The following is a 10,302-nucleotide window of genomic DNA, read 5'->3' as shown; positions in this document are numbered from 1 at the left end:
AGTGGGTGTTATTTTTATTATGTACACTAGGTGGAGTATTGAGATGGGAAGATGTATAAAATGTCAAAGCAGGAAATGCTGCACAGGGGTGTATTCCAGAAAGCAGGTTATGTGACTTTCCCGGGTAAGTTTAGGAGTAAGTAAACGGATAACCTCTGCTTTCGGTTCCAAAAACGGAGGTTACTTTCAGGTTATGTAAGTAACCATAGCAACTGACTCTCTAAGGATAGCCTGCTCCGGAGCAGGTTATGTTGCAGGTTTAGTCAGGGCTGGACTGGGACAAAAAATGGCGCTGGCATTTTGCCCCAGACTGGCCCACTACATAGGATCACAAATCTTTGTGCAATCTTGACTAACAACCCTATATAATGATTAAGTAGAAAAGTATAAAAGCTGACACGTGACATTATTAAATGTAAGTGGTGTAAAAGCTTTGCAGGTTTTAAAAATCTGCCAATTGTCTTAGCCAGTGAGTGTGCACAATGTGTAAACTAACCAATCTGACCACCTTATGATAACACTGAGACCTGATAAATATTACAATGAAGTCACAGTCTTGCAGCACAGCAACGAGTCCCATTACAGTGTGTGCACAATATTTTTATCACTTTTTTTCTGAAAACCTTTTACCAATTCCAAACCACAGTAATTTTAATAACTAACATTTATTTTTGTATATATATTTTCCTCATACTATTTTATGACCTTGCTGCTAGAATCAGGATTTCTTGTATAATGGCATCTTTCTTATGGACATTAAATAATGAATTTCCAGTGTGTGTGGTAAACATTTTTTGGCCCATTTTAAATAAAAGAAAATGTGCCTAATAATTCTGCACACATGAATATAATGTGCTTTTTTCTCCAGCCAGCCATCATTAACAATAATGTATTACTTATAAATGCTTTATTTACAAAATAGATGGTAGTTATTAAGATTAAGTTGGTTTGGAATTAGTAAAATATGTTTGATAAAAACTGTGATCAAAAGTTTGATGTAGCTACTAATAATTCTGCCCACACTTTTATTGCATTGTAATCACTGTTATTGGCAATAATCATTGGTCTATCACGTGTGTTTTTGACTGCATTTTATCAAGAGGATATCTAACAACAGTGTTTTAAAACCAGTTCTGCTTACCGCACATCAACTCAGTTCTCGTCTCTTATTTTGACAGACGCACACTGACATTGCATGCTTCATAAAAAAGGCCGAAAATTTGTGATTTGGGCTAGCCAAATGTCAAATAAAAAAGAACCAATGGGCTGATGATTAGGTGTCTCCTGGGCCATTCTGTCCCAAAAAAAAACATCTTAAGCTAACTTTTTGGAAAATGCAGTACATTTCCACTGCGCCTTTTAGTGGCATTAATGAATTACGTAAAAACAAAAAAGAAAGAAACAGGCCGCGTTGCGCGATGTATGAGTGTTATGGGCGAGTCAGACAAAAATAGTGTGAGATGTATTCACCTTATTCCGCCACGCCCCTTTTTAATTCGTCGCTCTTCCGCGTTTTGTCAACCGACTTCCGCTGCTAATATGGCACAGTGCATTCGGTGGTTAGTTTGGTGGTTAGAAGATTGTTTGTAGTTCACTATAACTTTAGCGAAATGACAAATATCGCTACTGCTGTAAATGTTTTAAATTAGGAGCACGTTTAAAACTTCATACGATGCTCGGATAGTCTTTTATTGTCCCATCAATCGTCTCGTGGTTAGACGATATGAAGCGGCCGCGGCAAGTAACCTGGCATATTTAATTACCTCGTCCTGTCAGGAGTTGATGGAGCAGCATTGAAAATTATTAAAAGTATGTCTACCAATATTTACACATTGATTTCGTCTTTTTTAAAGCAAATGTGCACCTTAGCCAGTCCAATAACTATTTCGTTTTTATGTGGTACCATGATAGAACTCATTTGCAAACTTGCCAACACTTATTCCTTCAAATCAGGAGACTTAAATCCTTTTAAGTGGAATCTACAAAGCTCACATATGGTTTAAGAAATTCCTTACAGATAATATCTGATCACATAGTAAATGTTTAATATAACTGCATGACAGGTAACAGCTGATCACATAATATAACTGCATGGCAGGTAACATCTGATCACATTGTAAAGGTTTAATATAAATGCACAACATCATATCACATAGTAAAGGTTTAATATAATTGCACAACATCTGATCACATTGTAAAGGTTTAATATAATTGCACAACATCTGATCACACTGTAAATGTTTAATATCACTGCATGACATCTGATCACATATGAAGGTTTAATGTAACTTTACAACATGTAAAGCAAGACCACCCTGCAATAAATTAAGACACAGCTTTATAAGAGTCATCAGGAGCTGAACCCAAGTGTTTATCTGGAAGCTGTTGGTGTATGTACTGGTAAAGTGCTTGGCGACTGTGTAATGGATGCAATATCAACCCTGTGTAAAGCTGACACAAAGATGGTTGTTTCTCAGCAGAGATATGTACATTTGTGCCAGCTCAACACATTGAAGCAGTTTCTCGGACAGGGTTTACAGGACTAGGATTTAATTATATTAGGACATTTTAGTGTTTTTAAATTATTGTAGCTCAAATATGCATTTTAGCCTGGGACCAGCATAAGCCCTGTCAGGGAAACTGCACCATTGTTTTCCCATATCAGATGTAGGTTGCTTCAGGTTGAGTTGTGATTTTAAAGTGTAGTTGTGGTCAGAGACGGATGGATCCTCCCATTGTGTTTCTGCATCACAGTTTAGGAACATGTTGATTGTATCATCCTCACAGTTGTCCACTGCATCACTACACATCAATGCATCTGTGAAAACAATATAACCCTAAACATTTTTATGTTAGTATTTAAAATAAACTTGCATCATGAGAATTAATATGGCACCCATACTTAAACAGAACAGTGTGTAAGAGAGAGATGCATTAAAAAGAGACAGTAACATTATACACACAACCTTTAACTTCAGTGTTAAATAATACGTTGTTTAATAGGTCATTATCAATATCTGAATGAGGAATGAACTGACATTCTAGGATCTGAAATCTCAGTAACTTGTAGGAATCACGTGGGCTACTTTAAGAATGCAATGTATTATAATATCTCGTTGTACTATCGTAAATATAAAAATATAGGTGGACAATTAAAACCATTCAAATAGTTGCATTTTATAAACTAACGTTACTGATCTTAAGTGTATTTGTAGAATGGACTTCACAAATCTAACTTTAGGCGAACGAGCACAAAGTTACGTTAGCTAAGATAGCTTACCTGAAACTGGCCACTGTTTCAACCCCCGGCGTGGTTTAAAGTTACCGGAACATCGTAGTCGAACCATTACTTGGGATAATGGTGTTCCTCAGTTGGCTTAAAATTGGTAAGAAAGAAACATAAAGGCGCTCGAGTGAGCTTTTTAAGCTTTACGCGTCGCCTTCAGTCACTGCCTCAGCTGCTCATCGTCTATGCGGCCGGAAGGACGTTGACAAAATGAGCAAAATGGCGCCCCCCTTGTTGTCGTGAAAAATAAGGTGAATAATATGTCTCACAAAAAATAGTGTGTTGAAACTGCCCCTCTGTCAAAGCTGCATCTGACACAAGAAACAGAGGGGGAGGGGTGGAGCCTGACAAGAGATGATTAGGCCAGCCCAGTGTCAGTATAGAAAATGAACAAATGGGCCGCTGTCCCTGCTTTATGGGCCAGTCGTTGGACAAAAAAAATCATATTACTGTATATCCACCAGCCCCCAGGTGTGTCGGCCCACTCGGTATGCCAGATTACCAGTCCAGCCTTGGGGTTAGTTCATTTCAGCTAATGAAACAAAACTTCGGAGGATGTCTTGCGCATGCGTGCACTTAATATGAGCGTGCAGCGGGCGTGGGAGCATATATTTGGCATAATATTACAATGTTAAAGCATTTATTTTACACATTTACAGTCTTAGAAAATGTACGATAGTTTCTTTAAATATTTTTTTTAATAACATGGATTGATATTTGTTATTGGACCAAGAAAATTAAAGTTTTGCTATTTTCATTAGTTTTTATTATTGTTTCTTTTGACTTTTTGTTTTCAAATTCAGTGTAGTTTTAATTAGTTATTAAAGGGGGTTTGCTAGTTTAGTTTAGTTTTTTAATGCTTAGTTTTAGTTTAGTTTTTATTAGTTTTAGTGTTAGTTTTAGCCGTTTGTAATTTAGGTTATTTGCCAGTGGCAAGATTCAAAAAGGTCAGAAAAAATGATTGTGTCATAACAAAAACATCATACAATTTTAGAAAATATTCATTCAAAAATAAAACCAGTATATAAAATGTACATATGGGCACAAATATGTTAACAGTCTCAACACTACGCAGTAAGTGCAAAATGTGAAGTGTGCCAGTAAAAAACCTAAAGAGCCAACAGACTAAAGCAGACATACATGAGCTGCAGGTATTCAACCCTTTTTTGAGCCACAACGATTGTCAGGAAGCTCAAAAACTTTACTCAAGTAAAAGTACAAGTAACCAAAAAGATATATATGTATATACACATTAGGGCTGTCAAAATTGCTCAAAAATGACGTTTGAATATTCTCCCTAAAAAACCCCACGAATATTCGAACTATTCGAATATCTGGTTGCCCATTTTTTCAACAACGTTATACGACGTTTAACGACGCATTACGTCAATAATAGGACAAATTAATATAAAGAAACATAATTACTTCTATAGGTAGTCTATTTAAGTTGAAACATATTTGACAACGTATATTACATACACAAAACAAGTAAATCAAGAGACATCAAAGTGATATGGTACCTCATTTACATTGCTTGACAAAACTCCCTGAAGCCTGCTCCATCCACGACACTGATCGGTCTCATGTCCTTACAAATGAACGAAATTAATTTCTCCGTTATGACCCCTTGTCGTGTTGCAGACAAAGAGCTTGTGGCGGGCGATGCAAAGTAAGTGTTAAGACGTGACTGTTTAGCTGGAGTTCGACACATTGTGGTCTCGTACCCACTGCAAACTTTCAGGAGTGACAACCGCATTTAAATGTGAAAATGTGATGATTGACACGGAGATAACCATAGCAACAGTCTGCCGTCTCACGTGCTTTTCACTCACAGCTTTGATGAAAATAATTTAACAGCATTATGTTTAGCAATAAACCTCCGTCGTGTCGTTGTGTATTGTACGCATTTGTGAGGCTGCGCGCGCTCTTGCAGTGTTGCCAGGTCCTCGTCTTTTTTGTACTCGCATACCATTTTAGCGCTTAACCGTTCATGGCTTTTGGCTCATTAAGCGATCAAGTTTTTGGTGTTGTTAAAATGTGAAGGTGCCAGTCCGAATATTTTGATCTTTGAGGTAAAGCGTTTGGATTTATTTTGGTTTATTATCGGATTTTTCTTGTTCGCTGTTTTTTTAGTGCAAGATCTGGCAACACTGAGCAGCAAACGCTTGTGCCTCTGTCATTCTCTGTACCGCACATACATACAGAAGACTTTTTCCCCTATTAATAATTTATTTCTTCAGAAGAGAGACCTGTCATGTCCATGATGCACGTTTAAACACTTTATTAACTACTAGTTGTTCAGTTCGGTTATGTAGGCTACACACTATGCAAAGTTTATGTAAACGCGGTTGTCACTGCAGTTTGCGGGAGTTAAAGGTAGGGTAACAGATTTGATCCTGAAACATTTTTAGTTATGCTGGTTAAAAGTAAAAAATAGCAATCACTGTGTTAAGTTGTTTAAATGTATTTGTAGAAATTTATGTCATCTGTGAAAGGCGTAGGACCAAAAAATTTTCAACAAATCATAGATTTCGGTCCGAACGGACGTTTCCTTTTTTGTCCCTCATACGTAAGCATAATTTGAATTCCCACCGCGCAGCGAGTCCACGCAGACACCATGCGTCATCGGCGCGTTCACGTGCGTTCACCTCCTGTCTGTAAACAGCAAGAACAGCAAACTTTTCTGCTGAAATGACAACCTACACAGGAGCCACAAAACTAAAGGCATCTTTTATAACAACAACAGCAAAAACTACCTGGATCAGCAAGAGCAAAAACCCAAATTAACATCAGTAACTTTACTGCTTTACCACGAGATGCAAACAGCTACAGGAGGCAAAGAGTCTGAAAGGGTCGTTGCACTGTTTATTTTGGTAAGGTAGGTACGCGATATGTTTGTATTGAGATGGATTCAGATATTCTACTTTGATGAAACGTTGTGTTGCTTATGAAATTTGTGTTCGTTTACGGATTAGCATAACGATATAGTTACTACGTCTACACAACCGAACGTGTGCTTAAACTAATTCTGATGTAAACCAGTTGTTTATGTTGGTTATTTTGCAGTACAAAGTGAATAACACTTCCAAAGTTTTCTCACTGGTAAATGAGACATGAGACGTGACCGTCTGATCTGTGCGTGTTCATGTGTTTTGAAAGAGGCGTGACTTTGGATGGCGATTTGACTTGAGGGTGGGATCGGGATTTCATTGCTAGGCGGCTACCGTTAGCATTTTTCAAAATGTGTTACCCTACCTTTAATGCGGTTGTAGAATGCGATTGTCAGTCCCGTAAATTACTGAAGTGTGTGTGTACAGAACAAGATTAAGCATTAAAAGTTGAAGTGACAAACGAATTAATATGCAGTGTGTACCAGATACCATAGTCATTTGGGTGCACATTTTCGAGATGTGACATGTTGCTAGTGGTCGAATTTTACCTCCTACCGACCAAAATCCAAAGTACTGTGAGACATAGCTTTTTAGATTTTTGGGGGTTAAAATCGCTTTCTCTGCTGCGGTCGACTTTCTGCCATCTTCCATGCAAGACGCCAACTTTTAACAGTGACAGACAGTGTGACTACTGTGACCTGTCCCTGAACCAGGCGCACTAGTGCGCCCACTCACAAAGCAGACAGCCACGCCTCTACTACCGTGGGCTTTTTAAAAATAAATAATAATAATTTATTCGAATATTAATTTTCATATTCGAAATTCGGTTTTTTTACTATTAGAATCTATATTTGAATTTAGAATATTCGTTGACAGCCCTAATACACATACATACATACACATACATACATGCACACACAGTATACAGTGCCCACCATAAGTATCAGGACGTTGAAGACAACTTTTTCTGTTTGCTGTGGAGACCAGAAATTGGAAAGATGAATATTAGTATGTCAGAAGTACAGAAGTCACATTTTATTAACCTTTAATTATGTTTCAACACATACATGCTTGTGTGTCGAATTGGGAATCGCTTCGCGGCGACCTATCTGCTTCGAGAAACTATTAAAACGGCAATAAACTTGGCATGCAGATATTTGCATCTGTCGGCGCCGCCCTGCGGCTCAGGTATTTAACGAGAGGTTGGTGCAATAATCAAATCAGTTTATTTTCGCTGAGAAAGCAGAGCAACAGTGTCCGGCCGGTATCAGCAATAGAACAGCAACTGTGGCGATGGGACGTGATGTCTCCGTTCTCTTCCTTCAGGGAAGGAGGGTTACATACGTAACCGACGTTCCCTTTCAGTCGGTCACTACAACGTCACATCGTGACAGAGAATTGGGAATCCCTACCAAAGCGCCACTGGAGCTGACCCTTCCAGTGCCTGCAAAAAATCTTTTGACTTCATGTTAAGAGGCGGAACCTGGGCTTTACTGCAGAGAGGCCGGTCACTAATAGTTTCCGTAACCCACAATAGTGAACTAGCAACTGGGAAGCGAATCCTGCCTGGGCGGAGCCAGGAAACGCTGCGGAGCCAACCCTAGAAGAGATAACCACATTAACATATTAGAGAGATACAGCGCGAGCTCTGCTAAGGGAAAATGTGGTAGATTAGCTCCACCAAAAATACACGCATAGGGAACCTCAAGGGGGCGCTATACGAGGATCTAGCCAAACACAGGTTTTTACGAATACAGCAGGTGAGAGGCTGAATTTCAATGCTCCCTAACATCAGCCCTCAAGGCGGTGGAGGAGAACAAAAAAACGTTTTTGTAACGTTTTTGCTCTAAAGGCCTTCCATAGTGGTGCAAACGTGCAGCACCAAAACAGAGGCTGCAAGCGGACACACGAGCCGACCTTCTGTGTTCTTACTGGTTTGAAGAAAGAACCCGAGAGGATACCGGCTCTATATAAACACTATAAAATCTAGTGATCCTAGTGACCAGCAGCTCTACAGATGTCTGTTCGCGAGGAACCACGAGCCAATGCCCAAGATGATGCTACACTTCTCGTAGAGTGTGCTCTTAGATTAAAGGGGCAAGGAATACCCTGTCTTTCATAAGCAAGGGCAATTGTGTCTTCAATCCAATGAGACATCCTCTGCTTGGTGACAGCTTTCTTTCTGCTGACCACCGTAACAGACAAAGAGCTCTAAAGTCCTAAAGCTTTGAGTTCGATCCACATACACACAGAGTTACGCTGGATTCAGCAGTTCCAAACTGAAGGCACGAATCGTTGACAGAAAATGCATGAAGGTCCCCTATCCTCTTAACAGAAGCCAATGCGAGGAGAGTTAGAGTATTTATCATAAGAAACTTAACACTCAAAGAGTGCATAGGCTCAAATGGGGCATCCTGTAAGGCTTTCAGCCCCACGCACAGGTCCCAAGCAGGAATAGAGGGAGGGCGCGAACAGTGATTGGAAAAACGGCGTTATAAGTAATTGGCGTTAGTAACTGCGTTATTTTTTTCAGTAACGAGGAATCAAATAAATTACTGTTTCCCCCGTTATAACGTTGTTATCGTTACTGACATTAAAATGCTGCGCGTTACTAAAATTGATCTCACTGTAGTGATATTCACCCGCGTATGCTCGCTCTCTCAGCCAAACACTGATTTTCTCGTGTGTGTGTGTGTTGGGAGAAACATAACAGATGATGTTGGTGTGTCTGTGTGTTAGAGGGGGTGGGAGAACCACATAGCTGATGGTGATTGGCTTAATTTCCATCATTAGCCAACCAGAGGCAGAGTTCACAAACAGGCACGCCCACTCGCACAGTCCGAGACTCCGAGTATGAGCGAGCGAGCAGTGTAAAAAAGTCTGAGCAACTTTGTCACTTTGTCGCTAGATTTAGCAACTTTCTATCACTTTAGCGACTTTATAGGACAAATCTAGCTATCTTTTCTGGCGTGGTTGGAGACTTTTGTAGACTGACATGAAAATACGCGTCGTTTTCTCTTCTCAACGAGCAGCGGTGCTCCTGCTGACTGTGCCCCATCTCAAAGCACTGACATGCAGCCCGGTCATCGCGCATCAATCACTCCGAAAACACCGGCGACAGGGTGATGGCAAGTACATCAAGCTCAAAGGTAGCGGTCGCAAACACAAAGTATAAAGCACTACTTTTTCATTGTGGAGGTGAAAGGCAAGAATGTTTGTGTAATGTGCAACTTATGCCCATGAAGGAAAAGTCTCTCCACGTCTGTGGCAAGTAATTCTGATCTAATAAAGCACCTCACATCGTCACATGCTGCCACAAAATTAGTGATTTCTCTTTAGTGTCCATTTGAGTCTTTTAACATATTTAATTTTGTAAGGGGCATTCAAGTTATATGAAATATTAGAATTTTTTAAGTAACGCAGTAATTACTTTTGCTGGTAATTAATTACTTTTATAATAATGTAACGAAGTTACTATTTGTGAGAAGTAATTAGTAACTATAACTAATTACTTTTTTAAAGTAATGTTCCCAACACTGGGCGCGAAGGATTAAGCCTTCGAGCACCTCTTAAAAACCTAATGACCAGATCGTGCTGACCCACTGATCTACCGTCTATCGCCGCGTGGTTAGAGGATATCGCCTTGATATCTACTTTAATAGTAGAGGGTGATAGCCTTTTCTCCAAACGGTGCTGGAGATATAACAGCACGACTCTGATAGGGCATTATCTGGGGTCTTCTCGTTGGGAAGTTAAACAGGTTCCATTTAAGCGCGTAAGCCTGTTTCATAGACGATGCTCTGCAAAAATAATGTTAGATACCACTTGCGGTAAATCACTCCTCGTCCCGTCCAGTGACCACACGTGGAGGTTCCAGAGATCGGGACAAGGGTGCCATAATGTGCCCCCTTCTTGAGAAAGAAGGTCTTCAGGGGAATCTTCCAGAGAGGGGCTTTCGCGAGAAGCATGAGTTTTGGAAACCAGTTCCTGGTTGTCCAGTACGGTGCAACTAACAGAATGTTCTCCTCATCCTCTCAGACGTTGCACAGCGTTTGTGCGATAAGGCTCACTGGGGAAAATGCGTATTTGCGCAGACCCCGCGGCCATTTTTTTGCCAGAGCATCC

Source organism: Misgurnus anguillicaudatus, chromosome 6 (assembly GCF_027580225.2).
Source record: "Misgurnus anguillicaudatus chromosome 6, ASM2758022v2, whole genome shotgun sequence".
NCBI classification, from domain to species: Eukaryota; Metazoa; Chordata; class Actinopteri; order Cypriniformes; family Cobitidae; genus Misgurnus; species Misgurnus anguillicaudatus.
Note: the sequence above shows the minus strand (reverse complement) of the source record.